Source organism: Trichomycterus rosablanca, chromosome 7, assembly GCF_030014385.1.
Source record: "Trichomycterus rosablanca isolate fTriRos1 chromosome 7, fTriRos1.hap1, whole genome shotgun sequence".
Taxonomy (NCBI): Eukaryota; Metazoa; Chordata; class Actinopteri; order Siluriformes; family Trichomycteridae; genus Trichomycterus; species Trichomycterus rosablanca.
The window spans coordinates 28,203,823-28,224,219 of NC_085994.1; the positions used below are offsets into that span (position 1 = coordinate 28,203,823).

Below are 20,397 nucleotides of genomic sequence, written 5' to 3' on the forward strand. Positions count from 1 at the left end.
GAGCAAGATGACTTTAAATCCCAATGAGCACACTCTACATTTCTTGCGTTACTGTTTAACAGGAGTAAGTATGAATTATTGACCGAAATATCCATTCACTATTGTTTGATCTGCTTTAATTTTCTTACAGATTTAGCTTACTGCTGCCTATTGGGTCTACATTCATCAGATTGTAGATGACATCAGATAAATGCTACCATGGGTGTTATGCACATATACAACCCCAAATTAGAAAAAGTTGGGACAGTATGGAAAATGCAAATGAAATAAAAATGCAGTGTTCCTTACATTTACTTTGACTTTTATTTGATTGCAGACAGTTTGAACCCAAGATATTTCATGTTTTGTCTGCTCAACTTCATTTCATTTGTTAATATACAGTGTATCATAAAAGTGAGTACACCCCTCACATTTCTGCAAATATTTTATTATATCTTTTCATGGGACAACACTATAGACATGAAACTTGGATATAACTTAGAGTAGTCAGTGTACAGCTTGTATAGCAGTGTAGATTTACTGTCTTCTGAAAATAACTCAACACACAGCCATTAATGTCTAAATAGCTTGCAACATAAGTGAGTACACCCCACAGTGAACATGTCCAAATTGTGCCCAAAGTGTCAATATTTTGTGTGACCACCATTATTATCCAGCACTGCCTTAACCCTCCTGGGCATGGAATTCACCAGAGCTGCACAGGTTGCTACTGGAATCCTCTTCCACTCCTCCATGATGACATCACGGAGCTGGTGGATGTTAGACACCTTGAACTCCTCCACCTTCCACTTGAGGATGCGCCACAGGTGCTCAATTGGGTTTAGTCCATCACCTTTACCTTCAGCTTCCTCAGCAAGGCAGTTGTCATCTTGGAGGTTGTGTTTGGGGTCGTTATCCTGTTGGAAAACTGCCATGAGGCCCAGTTTTCGAAGGGAGGGGATCATGCTCTGTTTCAGAATGTCACAGTACATGTTGGAATTCATGTTTCCCTCAATGAACCGCAGCTCCCCAGTGCCAGCAACACTCATGCAGCCCAAGACCATGATGCTACCACCACCATGCTTGACTGTAGGCAAGATACAGTTGTCTTGGTACTTCTCACCAGGGCGCCGCCACACATGCTGGACCCCATCTGAGGCAAACAAGTTTATCTTGGTCTCGTCAGACCACAGGGCATTCCAGTAATCCATGTTCTTGGACTGCTTGTCTTCAGCAAACTGTTTGCTGGCTTTCTTGTGCGTCAGCTTCCTTCTGGGATGACGACCATGCAGACCGAGTTGATGCAGTGTGCGGCGTATGGTCTGAGCACTGACAGGCTGACCTCCCACGTCTTCAACCTCTGCAGCAATGCTGGCAGCACTCATGTGTCTATTTTTTAAAGCCAACCTCTGGATATGACGCCGAACACGTGGACTCGACTTCTTTGGTCGACCCTGGCGAAGCCTGTTCCGAGTGGAACCTGTCCTGGAAAACCGCTGTATGACCTTGGCCACCATGCTGTAGCTCAGTTTCAGGGTGTTAGCAATCTTCTTATAGCCCAGGCCATCTTTGTGGAGAGCAACAATTCTATTTCTCACATCCTCAGAGAGTTCTTTGCCATGAGGTGCCATGTTGAATATACAGTGGCCAGTATGAGAGAATTGTACCCAAAACACCAAATTTAACAGCCCTGCTCCCCATTTACACCTGGGACCTTGACACATGACACCAGGGAGGGACAACGACACATTTGGGCACAATTTGGACATGTTCACTGTGGGGTGTACTCACTTATGTTGCCAGCTATTTAGACATTAATGGCTGTGTGTTGAGTTATTTTCAGAAGACAGTAAATCTATACTGCTATACAAGCTGTACACTGACTACTCTAAGTTATATCCAAGTTTCATGTCTATAGTGTTGTCCCATGAAAAGATATAATGAAATATTTGCAGAAATGTGAGGGGTGTACTCACTTTTGTGATACACTGTACCTCCATTCCTGCATTGTAGGCCTGCAACACATTCCAAAAAAAGTTGGGACAGGGGCAATTTAGGGCTAGTAATGAGGTGAAAAAACTAAATAATGATGCGATTTTAAACAGGTGATGTCAACAGGTAATTGTAATCATGGTTTGGTACAAAAGCAGCATCCAGTAAAGGCTGAGTCTTTGATGAGCAAAGATGACCAGAGGATCTTCAGTTTGTCAACAAATGTGTGAGAAAATTATCTAAATGTTTAAAAAACAATGTACTGGAGGGGCATGCTATCTTCAGAGCTATAGATACTCCCCCACCCGGGTCAGTGATCATCTGTCTTTATTCTTTTTCTTGTTAAGGTATTTCCAAAGCTAAACACAGTTATAAACGACAGATTGAGGACAACTTTTATTCCTCTGACCCTCGGCGTATGTGGCAAGGCATTCAAACAATCACCAACTTCAAACCACTCAATATAGCTTCTCATGCTGACAATGACTCACTTCCCAAAGAGCTCAATAACTTTTATGCTCGCTTCGATCAGGGTAAAAACATGGTTGTCTTTAAAAGAGGTCTTCCTCCTGATGTGCAGCCAATCACACTCTTCACCATAGATGTCTTCCACATGCTGAGCAAGGTATATGCTAAGAAGGCAGCTGGCCCTGATGGAGTAACTGGACGTGTGCTTAAAGCCTGTGCTAAGCAGCTTCCCGGGGTTTTTACAGACATTTTCAATCTGTCTCTGGCCCAGGCTGTGATTCCAACAAGCTTCAAGGCAGCCACCGTTATGCCCTTGCCAAACCATTCAACTGCTTCAGCACTAAACAATTTCCAACCTGTTGCACTCTCCCCCATCATCTCAAAGTGTTTTAAAAGACTAGTTCTTCCTCACCTGAAATCCTGTCTACCCGCTACATTAGATCAGCACCAATTTGCATAGTATCCCAATAGGTCAACTGAGGATGCTATTTCCACTATACTCCAGACTGCGCTGACCTATTTGGACTGGCACAATTTCTATGTTAAAATGCAGTTCATCGACTTCAGTTCAGCATATAACACAGTGAATCCCTCCAGGCTGATCTCAAAGCTCAGCCAGTTTGGCATCAACACATCACCCTGTAACTGGATTCTGGACTTTCTAACTAATAGACCCCAGTCTGTTAAGTTAGGCAACCTTTACTTCATCCTCCATCATTCTTAACACTGGCGTGCCCAAGGCCGTGTGCTGTCCCCTCTTATACTCTCTGATCAACTACAACTGTGTACCAGTTTATGGTTTCAACTCCATAATAAAGTTTGCGGACGAACCCATGGTTATAGGTCTAATCAGAGACAATGATGAAACGGCCTACAGGGACGAGGTTCAGCATCTGGTTGCATGGTGTGAGGACAACCACCTGGAGCTGAATACAGGTAAATATGAATAGAGGAACTGGAAGTCAGACACACACCCCTATCTACATCAGTGGAGCTGTAGTAGAGCAGGTGCCTAGCTTCAAATTCCTCAACAACCAAATTTCTCCCTCAACACATCAATCCTGGTCTGAAAGGCACAACAACGCCTTTAATTTCTACGGAGCCTCAGTAAAGCCCACTTTTGCCCCATAATACTTGTGGATCACTACCGCTGTACCATTGAGAGCATTTTAACAAACACCATCTCTGTGTGGTATGGCAATCGCACAAAGCTCTAGTGGGTAGTTAAAACCACCCAACGCATCACCCAGTTACCCACCATACAGGACATTTACTACAAATGTTGCCTGGCCAGAGCACGAAACATCATCATAGACGTTTCTCATCCTAACCATGGACCTTTTACTCTGCTTTCGTCTGGCAGGCGTTACAGGAGCTTCCGCTCTCTCACCAGCAGCTTCTTCCCTGAGGCTGTAACCCTCCTGAACTCTACCTTATCACTTTAAAAGGTGATAAGGTACTTTGTATTGCACTGAACTTAACTTTTTACAAGTGTACTATTTCATCTGTATATACCATCTGTATTTGCAAATTTGCACATCAATATGTACACTGTACAGTACTACAATAAAGTATACTGTATATACAGTATGTTATACCTTATACCTATATATACTCTTTTATTTATACTCATTTATTATTATAATATTTCTGTGTGTTTTTAGTCACTCTTAGTTACTTTTCCTCACTCACTCTGTAAATATACTGTACACTGATCAGCCATAACATTAACCCACCTCCTGGTTTCTACACTCACTGTCCATTTTATCAGCTCCACTTACCATATAGAAGCACTTTGTAGTTCTACGATTACTGACTGTAGTCCATCTGTTTCTCTACATATCTTTTCAACCTGCTTTCACCCTGTTCTTTAATGGTCAGGACCCCCACAGGACCACCACAGAGCAGGTATTATTTAGGTGGTGGGTCATTCTCAGCACTGCAGTGGTGTGTTAGTGTGTGTTGTGCTGGTATGATGGATCAGGCACAGCAGCGCTGCTGGAGTTTTTAAATAATGTGTCCATGCACTGTCCACTCTATTAGACACTTCTACCTAGTTCGTCCACCTTGTAGATGTAAAGTCAGAGACGATCGCTCATCTATTGCTGCTGTTTGAGTTGGTCATCTTCTAGACCCTAATCAGTGGTCACAGGATGCTGCACACGGGGCTCTGCTGGCTGGATATTTTTGGTTGGTGGACTATTCTCAGTCCAGCAGTGACAGTGAGGTGTTTAATAACTCCAGCAGCGCTGCTGTGTCTTATCCACTCATACCAGCACAACACACACTAACACACCACCACCATGTCACTGCAGTGCTGAGAATGATCCACCACCCAAATAATACCTATTCTGGTCCTGTGGGGGGTCCTGGCCATTGAAGAACAGCGTGAAAGGGGGCTAACAAAGCATGCAGAGAAACAGATGGACTACAGTCAGTCCCATATGAAGTATGTTTTGTGAATAAATGGTTTCCGCCATTCAAGTGTTAACATGATTTTGACTCACCCTGTATACTGTATATCATTCATATACAATGCACAATTAGCAATATCTATTTACTACATTTGTACATATGTCTCATTTATTTTTTATTTATTTTAGTCACTCCTGCACTTTAATTGTAATATATGTAAAAAAAAAAATCTCTATCTTGCACTTCTGGTTAGATGCTACTGCATTTCATTGGCGCTTTACTTGTACTCTGCACAATGAAAATAAAGTTGAATCTAACCTAAGAAGTGTTGGGGGCTCAAGTGGTTCAGTGGTAAAACACACTAGCGCAGCAGAGCTGACATCTTGAACTCGTGGGCACCTATACAGAAAATGATTGGCTTATTCGTTGGGTTGGATGCCGGAGGGGATTCGTCATAACTGATGCAATTACAACCTCTGCTGGCTGATTGACGCCTGCTTGGAGACGGGGGATCATGAATATCAAAGATCAAAGGTTTGCAGGAAAAATTAGACAAAATAACACCTGACACGTTTTATTATTCGGTTTTGTTGGTGCTGTTTTGTGAGCAAGAATGGCAACATAACAAAGTTTGTACCATTACGTTTGTTTAACCCAAACAGCAAATATGCAGAATGCCTTTATTTCTACAGTTATCCACCAACAGATACAAGGGTTTTATTAATCCTACTTCATCATAACCAAGACATATTGGATCTCTATTTTTTATATGCCACCAACAGTCTCAACAAAAGGATACTAGGTGCTTTGTAAAAGCTTAATAAACCCCCTAAAACACTATATGGGCAAAGTATTTGAATTCATGTGCTTCAGCCACAAGAATTGCTAACAGGTAGCTAACAGCTAGCTAGATAATATTTGCTAATTTATAGCTACCCAGATAGCAACTAAACAGTGACCCAACATTGGTGAATGTTGTAACTACTGCACATTGTATTTTGCTGTTACCTCTTATCCAGCTTTAGGTTCAAGTTGGTCTGTGATACACAAATAAGTTAAAATCAAGGTAATATACTGATACTGTACAAATATTTTTAATGGGTGGTTTTAGCCTACTGTGGTTTGTGTCTGGCATTCACTGGTCTGACACTCTCCAGAGTCAATACTCAAATCAAGGAAAAAGCAAGCTGTAAAGATGTAGGCAATATATCCTGGACCTAAGAGCGAAACTGCATGCACTGGGTCACTTGACTGGGTAGAATTGTGCTAGGCTCAGGAACAGCTGCAACAACTAAACATTTGCACAGGGGGAAAAAATCCTTGTGTTGTTTCCGACTATTACTTCTAAATTACTGAGCGAATTGTAAGGACCCTTTGAGATTATAGTAAGTGGACGGAGGAGTGCATTTTACCAGAAAAACACAGCATATTTACCGCCTAATCATCTGTAAATATCCAATGAATGCCAACGGTCTTTATCTCTCTAAATTCTCTTTTCTATTTGTGTTTGACACCGACACATCAGACAAGGGTCCAGGGTTTTTTTTTGTGAAAAATACAATTGCACATTAAAATAGAAATGTCTGTTCATCAAGTGGCTGGTCCTTACTTACTCTCCAGTTTTACCTGCTGGGATGTGCTTTCACTTTTTGTTTAGACTATGCTTTTCTTCATTCCCTCATCTGTGGAGAGACCTGAAGATCAAGTTCACAGAGGCTTACCGTCCAATCTAATGGAGCTTGAGAGGATCTGCAATGTAGATCCAGGTGTGCAAAGCTTGTAAAGATGTTAAAAGAAGACCTGAAGGTATATTTGCTGCAAAAGGGGCTTTTACAAAGTGTTAAATAAAAAGTTTAAATACTTTTGTAAATCAGAGATTTCAGTTCTTGATTTTAATAAATTTTTCTTGTCATTATGGGTGTTTTTAAGTGTAGATTGATAGAAAAATTGGAATTCTAACATTATTTTTTGAATAATATTCTTTACAGTTTGTTTAAAATGATCTTACTTATACTAATAAATCATTTTTGTTTGAATACTTAGTCAATTTTTTTTAATAAAACATAAATTTGCACTGTAGTTCTTTAACTGTTAATTTTAACAGCTAAGTACTTCAATTGTACTAACTCTACCCTACTTTTTAGTCCCTATGCATATAAATGTCTCAAATAAATACAACCCCAAATCAGAAAAAGTTGAGACAGTATGGAAAATGCAAATAGTATAAAAATGCAGACAGTTTGAACATGAGATATTTCATGTTTTATCTGCTCAACTTCATTTCATTTGTTAATAAACATCCATTCCTGCCTTTCAGGCCTGCAACACATTTAAAAAAAAGTTGGGACGGGGGCAATTGAGGGCTAGTAATGAGGTGAATAAAACTAAATAATGATGTGATTCCAAACAGGTGATGTCAACAGGTGAAAACAAAGATGGCCAGAGGATCTCCAGTTAGTCAACAGATGTATGAGAAAATTATTGAATTGTTTAAACACAATGTACCTCAAAAAAAGATTGGAAGAGATTTGCATATTTCTCTCTCTGCAGTGCAAAATATCATCAAACAATTCAAGGAATCGGGAGGAATTTCAGTGCGTAAAGGCCAAGGGCACAAGCTTAAGCTGAACGCCTGTGATATTCGATCCCTCAGTTGCCACTGCATCAAGAACCACCACTCAACAATAGCTGATACAACCACATGGGTGAGGGATTACTTTGGCACACCTTTGTCAAGCACTACAATACAGAGTTACATGCTCAAATGCCACTTAAAGCTTTGCTGTGCAAAAAAGAAGCCTTATGTTAACCATGTCCAGAAGTGGCGTCGACTTCTCTGGGCTCTGAGGCATCTAGGATGGACCATCACACAGTGGAAACATGTATTGTGCTCAGATGAATCAGCATTCCAGGTCTTTTTGGAAAATATGGACGCTGTGAGCTCTGGACCAACGACAAAAGCCAGGGTCTGTCATGGTATGGGGCTGTGTCAGTGCCCTTGGCAAAGGTCATTTACACTTCTGTGATGGCAGCATTAATGCAGAAAAGTACATTGAGATCTTAGAGCAACATATGCTGCCTTCAAGACGTCATCTTTTCCAGGGACGTTCATGCATTTTTCAACAAGACAATGCAAAACCACATGCTGCACACATTACAAAGGCATGGCTGCGGAAGAAGAGGGTATGGGTACTGGACTGGCCTGCCTGCAGTCCTGACCTGTCCTTATAAAGAATGTTTGGAGAATTTTGTAATGAAAAATGTGACAATGACGACCCCGTACTATTGCACATCTTAAGACGTGTTTACAGGAAGAATGAGACAAAATAAAAGCTGAAACACTAAATCGCTTGGTATCCTCGGTGCCTAAACGTCTTTTAAGTGTGATGAAAAGGAATGGCAACATTACAAAGTGGTAAATGCTTTACTGTCTCAACTTTTTTTGGAATGTGTTGCAGGCCTTAATGCAGGAATGGATGTTTATTAATAAATGAAATGAAGTTGACCAGACAAAACATGAAATATCTCAGGTTCTGTCTGCAATGAAATAAAAGTCAAAGTAAATGTAAGAAACTCTGTGTTTTTTATTATTTGCATTTTTCATGCTGTCCCAACTTTTTCTGATTTGGGGTTGTATAGAAATGAACCAGCCAGAGTAATAGCCATTACTGTAATTCTTCTTTCGTTAAGTACAAAAAGCTGTGAGATACCCAGTTTCTCCCTCTGCCCAATTAAACATTTAAAAACCAATTGGTTATTATATGGAAAAAATAATAAAGCAAGACGGAACAAAGAAATTTTTTCCTTTACAAGAGCCTGAAAAAAAAAAAAAAAAACTTTTGCTGAAGTTTGCATAATATGTTATAAGACATCTGAAAGTAATCAGTGAAAATGAATCAAATTTGTGAAGTATAGTCTATTTAATGCAACACAGCAGAGCGGGCTTTTCATAACATTCACAAAGTCTTTAAATCAAGCCCTATGTGTAAACGCCAGGCAACCAAACACACCGTCAAGGTCTCTAAACCAGGAATATTTGTGGATGGAGAAAAAAAGACCAGACATGTTATGAAAACATAAAGCAGTTGGACTTACATTTGTTCAAGAATGTATTTTTAAAAAGGTTTCTACAATAACACCTCGTCTACTTTAATCGTTGTAGAATTATTCCACAATGATCTTGTCAGCTAAATGCAGGACTGGAGTACATACCAGATTTAAAAAAATTGGAAAATAATAAATAAATAATGAAAATGCAAAAAGATATTTCATTTGTTAATATACATCAATTTCTGCATTTCAGGCCTGCAAAATATTCCAAAAAAGTTGGGACAGTAAAGCATTTGTTTGCTATTCCTTCATACAACATTTAAAAGACGTTTTGGCACCTAGGATAACCAGTGATGAAGTATTTCAGTTGTTATTTTGTTGTTTGTTACAGCCCCTCATCGTTGTTGGTGATGTTGCTAATTATTGTCATACTTGATGATGGTGTTTGAGCTGTGTTTTGTGATGCAGGCATAGGCGTACAGTGCGTAGAGCATAGGTGAGAGGACACAGCATTGTGGCGTCCTGTGCTGAGTGTGAGGAAGGAAGAGGTGTGGTCACCCAAACTAGGAAATCCATAATCCAGTTGCTCAGTGTGTGACTAATACCAAGAGTGCTCAGTCTTGAGACCAGTCTGGATAGGATGATGGTATTGAAGGCAGAGCTGAAGTCAATAAACAGCATGCTGACATAGGTGTTAACTCCATTCAGGTGCAGTAAGCATCAGTAGATCTGTTTGTGTGGTAGGCAACTGATGGGTGTCCACCGTGTTAGAGTAACTGTTCTTTATATAAGCTGAGATCGGTCTCTCAAAGCATTTCATTACTATGACTGTGCGAGCAATGGGGTAGTATTCATTCATGCATGAGACAATTGGTTTCTTGGGGACTGGGATGATGGTTGTGGTTTTAAAGCAGACATGAACAGTAGACTGTGCCAGGGAGAGGTTGAAGATATTTGTGAAGGTGGCAGCCAGCTGGTTGGCACATGCTTTCAGGACCTGGAATGCCATCTGGAAGTCAAGACCCTCATCCGTGCTCTACTCATCTCGTCTGTAGCCAGTATGAGTGCTGAAGGGTGCACAGCTGTCGTGGTTATCGGAGCCTGAGAAGTAGCCTTAAAGCGGGCTTAGAAAGGGTTGAATTTAGCAGGGAGGGAGGCATATGTGGTCTCCAAATTACTTGGATTACTCTCAAACTCTTATTCCTGCTCTGCACATGCCCAAACCATCTCATTTTTCTCCCTCTAATAAACTTGTTCTTAATCTTGTCCATCTTTGTCACTCCCAATTAGAATCACAGCATCTTTATCTCTGCCACCTCTAGCTCCCTTACCTGTTTTTGTGAGTGCCAATGTTTTCCTTTCACATTAGCAGATGTCATTTTTATCACAAATCATTCCTGCCACTCTATGCCACCAACTCCACTTTATTCGCCTCTCTACCACACTTTCTATTAATTTGTACACTGGACCCTAAGTATTTAAACTCATTTACCTTTAACACCTTAACCCCCCATTCAAGCACATTTACTCCTGCTAGCTTTCATTCCCCTTCTCTCTCTTGCATCTCCATTTCTTCAGGCTGTCCTCAACTTACCCCTGGCTCTTGCTACAAATCACAATCATCTGTAAAAGTTATTTTACAGTCCATGGAGACTGCCGCCTAACCCAATTTGTAAGTCTGTCCATGACCATTGTATACAAGAAAGGATTTAGATCTGATCCTTGTTGCAGTCCCACCTCTACTTTTAACCTGTCCATTATTTTTACTGCACCAGTGTCTCACCACTCACCACTGTCTCACCACTGTCACACTGTCCTCATACATATCGTGCACCACCATCATATACTTCTCTGCCTCTCCTGATGTCCCCATACAATAACAAAGCTCCCCTCTTGGCACCCTATCATAAGTATTTTCTAGATTCACGAACACACAATGCAACTACCATTTTCTAAACGTTTTCATGGTTCCACTGGTATGTCATCTGGGCCAACTGCCTGCTACACACTCCCCTGTCATCACTGTCAGGGTCTTCAATGTTTCCAGTGTCCAATTTTTTGCATAGGATGCACTCTGTCTGTGTACACCTTCCTCTTCTCTTGTATGTCACCATGTGTCTCTCCATCTTCATACATCCATTTCCATAATTTTTGCAGAGTCTACCACCATCTGCAATTCCCTATTTCTGTCTTGTACACTTTATCCACACAACATCATTTAATTACCTCTATTCCCTTTAACAAAATGTTCACTGAGGTAAGCTCATCTTTGGGTACACTCTCCACCGCTTTGTCTAAATCACTCCATAAAACCTTTACTTTCCATCTCACAGCCAAAACGTATGTACAGTGTATCACAAAAGTGAGTACACCCCTCACATTTCTGCAGATATTTAAGTATATCTTTTCATGGGACAACACTGACAAAATGACACTTTGACACAATGAAAAGTAGTCTGTGTGCAGCTTATATAACAGTGTAAATTTATTCTTCCCTCAAAATAACTCAATATACAGCCATTAATGTCTAAACCACCGGCAACAAAAGTGAGTACACCCCTTAGTGAAAGTTCCTGAAGTGTCAATATTTTGTGTGGCCACCATTATTTCCCAGAACTGCCTTAACTCTCCTGGGCATGGAGTTTACCAGAGCTTCACAGGTTGCCACTGGAATGCTTTTCCACTCCTCCATGACGACATCACGGAGCTGGCGGATATTCGAGACTTTGCGCTCCTTTACCTTCCGCTTGAGGATGCCCCAAAGATGTTCTATTGGGTTTAGGTCTGGAGACATGCTTGGCCAGTCCATCACCTTTACCCTCAGCCTCTTCAATAAAGCTGTGGTCGTCTTAGAGGTGTGTTTGTGGTCATTATCATGCTGGAACACTGCCCTGCGACCCAGTTTCCGGAGGGAGGGGATCATGCTCTGCTTCAGTATTTCACAGTACATATTGGAGTTCATGTGTCCCTCAATGAAATGTAACTCCCCAACACCTGCTGCACTCATGCAGCCCCAGACCATGGCATTCCCACCACCATGCTTGACTGTAGGCATGACACACTTATCTTTGTACTCCTCACCTGATTGCCGCCACACATGCTTGAGACCATCTGAACCAAACAAATGAATCTTGGTCTCATCAGACCATAGGACATGGTTCCAGTAATCCATGTCCTTTGTTGACATGTCTTCAGCAAACTGTTTGCGGGCTTTCTTGTGTAGAGACTTCAGAAGAGGCTTCCTTCTGGGGTGACAGCCATGCAGACCAATTTGATGTAGTGTGCGGCGTATGGTCTGAGCACTGACAGGCTGACCCCCCACCTTTTCAATCTCTGCAGCAATGCTGACAGCACTCCTGCGCCTATCTTTCAAAGACAGCAGTTGGATGTGACGCTGAGCACGTGCACTCAGCTTCTTTGGACGACCAACGCGAGGTCTGTTCTGAGTGGACCCTGCTCTTTTAAAACGCTGGATGATCTTGGCCACTGTGCTGCAGCTCAGTTTCAGGGTGTTGGCAATCTTCTTGTAGCCTTGGCCATCTTCATGTAGCGCAACAATTCGTCTTTTAAGATCCTCAGAGAGTTCTTTGCCATGAGGTGCCATGTTGGAACTTTCAGTGACCAGTATGAGAGAGTGTGAGAGCTGTACTACTAAATTGAACACACCTGCTCCCTATGCACACCTGAGATCTAGTAACACTAACGAGTCACATGACATTTTGGAGGGAAAATGACAAGCAGTGCTCAATTTGGACATTTAGGGGTGTAGTCTCTTAGGGGTGTACTCACTTTTGTTGCCGGTGGTTTAGACATTAATGGCTGTATATTGAGTTATTTTGAGGGAAGAATAAATTTACACTGTTATATAAGCTGCACACAGACTACTTTTCATTGTGTCAAAGTGTCATTTTGTCAGTGTTGTCCCATGAAAAGATATACTTAAATATCTGCAGAAATGTGAGGGGTGTACTCACTTTTGTGATACACTGTATGTATACAGAGCAAACTCCAAGCCATGGGGTCAAAGGAATTATCTGCAAACAGGATTGTGTCAAGGCATAGATCTGGAGAAGGGTACAGACAAATTACTGCAGCTTTACAGGTCCCAATGAGTGGCCACCATCATTCATAAATGGAAGAAGTTTGGAACCACCAAAAATCTTCCTAGAGGTGAGTAGGAACCCGAGGGTCACTCTGACAGAGCTCCAGCGTATCCTTGTGGAGATGGTAGATCAGAAGATCAACCATCCAGGCAGTACTCCACAAATCACACCTTTATGGTAGAGTGGGCAAAAATGTCCAGAAACAAGTGTGCCAAGCTCGTAGCTTCTTTCCCAAGACGTCTTAAAGCTGTAATTGCTGCCAAAGGTGCATCAACCAAGTATTAGGCTAAGGGTGTATAGATACGTAACCCCTAAATAAACCATTTTTGTCAGTAAAATAAAATTGCATATTTTCTAAACCCTGTTTTTACTTTGTAATTATTGGTGATTGTATGTAGATGTTTGAGGCAAAAAAAAACAAAAAAACTCTAAACTAAATGTGCACTTTTGGTTCTTTCAAACCCAGAAAACAATGAGCTGTGTTAAAGGACTATGCTGCTAAATGCTTTTGTGAAATCCTGCTGTTTAACTGTAAGCCTAAGCCTTGTTTACGTTGCTATTTTGATCTTACCTTTTGTGTATAACATTGCCTTATTTATTTCTAGTGTGTTTTTCTGGATTCTAGAAATTCAATAATTAAAGCATATTGTGTTAAACCTTGAGTGTTGATTTCACTGGCACTACAACTCCAGTTCATTACAGCTCCACTACAACTACAAATCATTCTTGTGTGCAGAAAAGGTAATGTAGATTCTAACACACTGGCAGCCAACAACATGCCTCAGGTTTCCAAAGCTGTCAGTGCAGTGGGCCACTGCCATCTTTTATAATCATCCAGTTGCTCTAGCAGCAGTAAGTAATTCCAGGAAGTGTTTAATCAAAATCCTAAAGATCAACTCTTACATTTAAAGTAGCAAAAAAAATACAATAGCTACATTTTCATTCACTTTTTACTCAGTGACAGCAGAACATGGCTGAAATACACCAATCAGCCATAACATTAAAACCACCTCCTTGTTTCTGCACTCACTGTCCATTTTACCAGCTCCACTTACCATATAAGAGCACTTTGTAGTTCTACAATTACTGACTGTAGTCCATCTGTTTCTGTACGTGCTTTGTTAGCCCCCTTTCATGCTGTTCTTCAATGGTCAGGACCCCCACAGGACCACTACAGAGTAGGTATTATTTGGGTGATGGATCATTCTCAGCACTGCAGTGACACTGACATGGTGGTGGTGTGTTAGTGTGTTTTGTGCAGGTATGAGTGGATCAGACACAGTAATGCTGATGAAGTTTTTAAACACCTCACTGTACCTGCTGGACTGAGAATAGTCCACCAACCAAAAAAATATCCAGCCAAAAGTGCCCCGTGGGCAGCATCCTGTTACCACTGATGGAGGTCTAGAAGATGACCAACTCAAACAGCAGCAATAGATGAGCAATATGACTTTTCATCTATAAGGTGGACCAACTAGGTAGGAGTGTCCAAAAGAGAGGACAGTGAGTAAGCACGGTGTTAAAAAAAAACCTCCAGCAGCGCTGCTGTGTCTGATCCACTCATACCAGCACAACACACACTAACACTACACTGTAACAAATTTCTGTAGTTTTTACAGTGTTACTACTGTAGAATGATACAATTCTTACTGTAGAACCTGTACACAGCATTTTACTGTAGATCTGCAAAGGATCATGGTCAAGATTCAGTGGTGGGTGAATTCTACAGTAAGCATATTTCTGCTGTAAATCACAATACGGTAAATTTAAGCGGGATTTTTCTTTTTCTGTCAGTTTAAACAATAATCCGTCTTTGATAATAGTACAGTTTGCATTATATCTAACACAAATACTAGTTTTTTATCACTCAGACAGAAAGACGTCTTTATATCATCAGTAACAGGTAAGAAATTTGAATTACTTGATATTACTTGATACTCTTTTAAAACGCTATCAAGACAGAAAGCGAGCTAGCTCGCTAAACATAGAACTAATCGGCCAGTTGATAAACAACTAGCTAAAGCCAAAAGTGATACACTAGAGAGCCAGCGTTCATAACATTACCAAAATAAGCTATTTGTACATGATATTTAGTTATCTGGTGATATTTAGTTGATAACGCCATCAGTTGAATGTATGTAGTAACAACACTGTTTGTAATGTTCGTGTGTATATGTGGCTGTGCTGTAGCTCCATGTTCTATGTGGTGAAACTTGTCACTCGTTTTTTTCTAGTTACCGTGAGGCATGTGTAAGTAGCCTACTGAAGTGGACAGAGCCCCAAAACAGGTAAGAATTTTAAACAGCACATTTTTAATAGTAGAATGTGTTTATTAATGTGATATCTCTAATGAGAGGTTAGGAATAAACAAAACTGTCATAGTCTCGAGTCTTGTATATACATTTCTACAGCAGTAACAGTAATTCCTTGTTTTATCTTTACAGTGCAGGGAAGAAAACTTTAGTCCAAGATGTGGATTCCAGCAAATGTAAAACAAAGCACTTGCACATTTTTATGTTTTTGTTCAGAACAGCAGTGTTTACAAAAATATGAATTTATTTATTTATTATCTATGTATTTTGTTTTAAAATGTTGAAATTCAATAAATGATTTTTTTGTTACAAATGCAGTGTCTTAATTTTTACAATGTATAGTTATTTTTCGAATATTATTTTAGTGTTAAATGCTGTAATGCCTTTAAAGTAGTCTGATATTAGCTGTAATTAAAAGGCTGCATTACTGTGATAACAGTAAAGTGATTACTCCTGTAATAAGTTACAGTAAGGTGAAATTACTATAATAAGAGCTACAGTACTGTGATTATTACTGTAATGAATATTACAGTATTTTAAAATTACTGTAATTAAATTTGCAGTATGCGTACTGTAAAATGTATTACAGCAACTTACCGGCTAATTGCTGCCAGCAAGTTACTGTACATTTCACAGTCTCCTTTTTACAGTGTAACCATTTCAGTGTCACTGCAGTGCTGAGAATGATCCACCACCTAAATAATACCTGTTCTGTGGGGGTCCTGACCATTGAAGAACAGGGTGAAAGCAGGTTAAAAAAGTATGTAGAGACACATATGGACTACAGTCAGTAATTGTAGAACTTCAAAGTGGTTCCTCATGGCAAGTGCAGCTGATAAAATGGAACGCTTGCAAAAATTAAAAATCTCATTATTCATTTCAGTGGCAATAAGGAAGGGCAACTTTCCTTTCTATCAAAAACTTGAAAGCTGATCCAAATAGACACTCTTTCAGAATACAGTATAAATAAATAGAAGTTGGACACATTGAATGTTCAGCCAAAGATTGACATAAACAACAAGATGAGCTACTTTTTGGTATTGAGGTAAAAAGAATCATTTCTGCATCAACTGTCTAGTTTGCCCCAAGTCCAGACAACAGAACAGCAAGATTAATTTTCACTCCCTGATTTCAAGATTTTGGAGCTTCTGTTAAAGTCATGGATGTATCACTGGCAAAACAACAGCCAAAACAGCATCTTTCTGATTTCTTGCTTTCCTTATTGAAACAAAATACTATATTCCCTTTGTCATTCCCGGAGTTCCAATCTGTGGAAGGATACATTGCTGAAGACCTGAAACTTTTATTTAACGACCCACCTTTCCAAAGGCAGCAGGTTCCTTATCGTAGGAAAGAGGGGTCGAGGCTTAGGGGGGTGGAGGTTATAAACACCATAGTGGCCAAGTACAGATGGCTTATGGCAAAGATTTTAACAAACTAGACCTAGACATTTTACGTCACTATATTCGTATTGGGAATAAGTGGAAAACTGTCTGATGGCATATGGGCTTACAAAAAAGTTTTTTTGTGTTTGTCATTTATAAATAAAATAAAAATAAAAAAGACATGTTAAATGGACAACATTCTAATTTACTCATCCAGCCTCAAAGAACACATTAATCATGTTGGCCATGCTCCTTAAAAATCAACCATACGCCAAACTCTAAAAATATTAGGTCCATCTGTAAACCATAGCTTTTTTTAGGGTACGTCATAAGCCCAGAAGAAGTTGAGACAGACGATAGTATGGTTTGTTTGTTTATTTGAATTTTAACGTCATGTTTTACACTCTGTGGTTACATTCATGACAGACACATGGTCGTTACTCATTACACAAGGTTCATCACTTTTTAAGGTTATATCGAACACAGTCATGGACAATTTTGTATCTCCAATTCACCTCACTTGCATGTCTTTGGACTGTGGAAGGAAACCCACGCAGACACAGGGAGAACATGCAAACTCCACACAGAAAGGACCCGGACCGCCCCACCTTGGGATCGAACCCAGGACCTTCTTGCTGTGAGGCGACAGGGACGAAAGTATGGTTAAAAACGTTTTTATTGAATGTCGTCAGCCCAACAATATTAAAAACCTACAGTGCTTTTTGGGTTTTGCCAACATCTACTGGTGTTTTATTATTTAATTTAATCTCTAAACAGGATTTTGGGTTGTGTATATAACTTTGATCACCCTATTCTATCCACAATGTACTTTTTAAAACAGTACATGCAATCTGGGTTTGCAAGTAAGAATGTTAATGTTGGTTTATTCACTTAGCATATGCATTAAAATTTACCAAGCACAGCAATCAAAAAGCAAGCTATGAAGTCCATGGAACTGTTTGTTGGGTCTCCGCTATCAAACTGTAGCAAGAGATGGATCAGGACAAGTATGTAAAACAAGATCTAAGTCTTTGATGTTCCGCACTTGTTCTGCACACATTCCTATTCATTCAGATACAAGCTCCGTTTTTTTTTAGCTCCTCTGAACACTTCCACTAGTTCATATATATGCTCTTGCACAGACACCTGTTAGCTCAAAAACATACCCCTGCACACTTTTTCAGGGAAGCTGATCAGTCAGACCAAATTCAGCAGTCCAAACGCTCAGCCAAACCTCTTAGAATAGCCATATTCTCATTTTTATGTAACCTTACAGCTAGTTTTCCTGTGTGGTTTTGCTGCATGTTAGTTTAAGGCTCACAAATAAATCAGTAAGACACAAACCATCCACACACCAGTCACTGGTTTCCTTACTGACCTTGCAATTTTAAATTACTTAAACATGTGCCACCCAAAGCACATATGGGTGCTTTATGTAAATGTATGCATCTAAAGTTTAACATCATGTTTTACTTTGGTTACATTTATGACAGCACAGGTAGTTACAGGTTACTCATGATTCATCAGTTCAAGTTCAACGTCAAAGAGCGTCACAGGCAATTATTATTTTTTTTCAATTCAGGTAACTTACGTGTCTTTGGACTGTTGGAGGAAATCAGGGCTCCCAGAGGAAACCCAAGCAGACACGGAGAGAACATGCACACACCACACTGAAAGGACCTGGACTGCTACTCCTGGGGATCAAACCCAGGACCTTATTGTTGTGAGGTGACAGTGCTAACCACAGAGCCATCCAAATATGCATAATTTAATTTACACAAAGCACTTTTAAATACTGCCTTAAACTTAAAGAAAATCTAAAACACATTTATGTAGTAATAGCTTTATTATAAACTTTATAAAATAGTAAAAACTATGATTAAACACTGCCAGGCCAAAAGCATGTGGGCAAACAAACATAACTTACCATATTGAACCATGGGTTAAAATATGGAGTCTCCACTTTTTCAATTCAAACCATTATTCTGCATATGCTTCACAGCTGGCACTGTAAATTCAGGCAGGTAGTGCTTCCTGGCACTGTACAAGCACACATTCGTAAGTCAGACTGCCAGACAGAATGCTTCCACTAAATGTTTTTGCTGTGTAAATATACGATTTTACATTGTGCACTTCAGCTCTTGGTGGTTCTCTCTGTGAGTTGTGTAGCCTACTGTTAAAAGGCTGAACTCAGTTATTATTTTATGGTGACACTAGCTGAAAAAGGGCAGATTACACAAGAAAAATTTAAATAAATGAACAGACTGTAATGTCTGTCATTACAAAATATTGTTAATTAAAATAAATGAGGTAAAACCGAATAACTGCTCTGTGATATTACTATTTGCTAACATGATCTAATATACAGTAATATTATTAACCTCACCCATTAACTGCACCAATGACAGACATGAACTCCAACGTGCCTGTAAATTATTATTGCCACAACAAATTTGGTTACAGCAAAAAAAAATGTTGAATAATTAATGTGTTAAAAGTAAATTTAATATAATAATATAATACTATTAAATTTATATTACTTTTATAGTAATAAAAGTAATATATATAATATATATATATAATATATATATTATATATAATATTATATATATATAATATTATATATTATATATATATAATATATAATAAATTTATATTATATATATTACTATATATACTGTATATATACTGTATATATATATATATATATATATAAAAACATGTATACTGGTAAACTACACCGATCAGCCATAACATTAAAACCACCCCCTGGTTTCTACACACACACTGTCCATTTTATCAGCTCCACTTACCATATTTACCATTTATTTCTCTACATACATTTTTAGCCTGCTTTCACCCTGTTCTTCAATGGTCAGAACCCCCACAGGGCCACCACAGAGCAGGTATTATTTAGGTGGTGGATCATTCTCAGCACTGCAGTGACACTGACATGGTGGTGGTGTGTTAGTGTGTGTTGTGCTGGTATGAGTGGATCAGACACGCTGCTGGAGTTTTTAAAATACCGTGTCCACTTACTGCCCACACTATTAGACACTTTTACCTAGTTGGCCCACCATGTAGATGTAAAGTCAGAGACGATTGCTCATCTATTGCATTTACATTTACATTTTCGGCATTTAGCAGACGCTTTTATCCAAAGCGACTTACAGTTGTGACAGTATACAGTCTTAGCAATTGAGGGTTAAGGGCCTTGCTCAAGGGCCCAACAGTGGCAACCTGGTAGTGGTGAGGCTTGAACCGGCAACCTTCTGAATACTGGACCAGTATCTTAACCACTAGGCTACACTGCCGACCTATTGCTGCTGTTTGAGTTGTTTGAATCTTCTCGACCTTCATTTGTGGTCACAGGACGCAGCCCAAGGGGCGTTGTTGGCTGGATATTTTTGGTTCGTGGACTATTCTCAGTCCAGCAGTGACAGTGAAAACTCCATCAGCATTGCTGTGTCCTATCCACTCATTCCAGCACAACACACACTAACACACAACCACCATGTCAGTGTCACTGCAGTGCTGAGAATTACCCACCACCCAAATAATACCAGCTCTGTGGGGGTCCTGACAATTGAAGAACAGGGTAAAAGCAGGCTAAAAAAGTATTTAGAGAAACTGATGGACTGATGGACAGTCAGTAATTGTAGAACTACAAAGAGCTTCTATATGGTAAGTGGA

At 39.7% G+C, this 20,397-nt stretch overlaps 1 long non-coding RNA gene across 1 annotated transcript; it reads left to right on the forward strand.

Annotated features, from left to right (window-relative positions):
- Window positions 1-14,806: 14,806 nt before the first annotated feature.
- Window positions 14,807-15,573, forward strand: LOC134317839 (uncharacterized). The gene is made up of 3 exons (XR_010013289.1): window positions 14,807-14,910; window positions 15,242-15,295; window positions 15,452-15,573. It is a non-coding gene; the product is annotated as an uncharacterized LOC134317839 (long non-coding RNA).
- The last annotated feature ends 4,824 nt before the right edge of the window (window positions 15,574-20,397 follow it).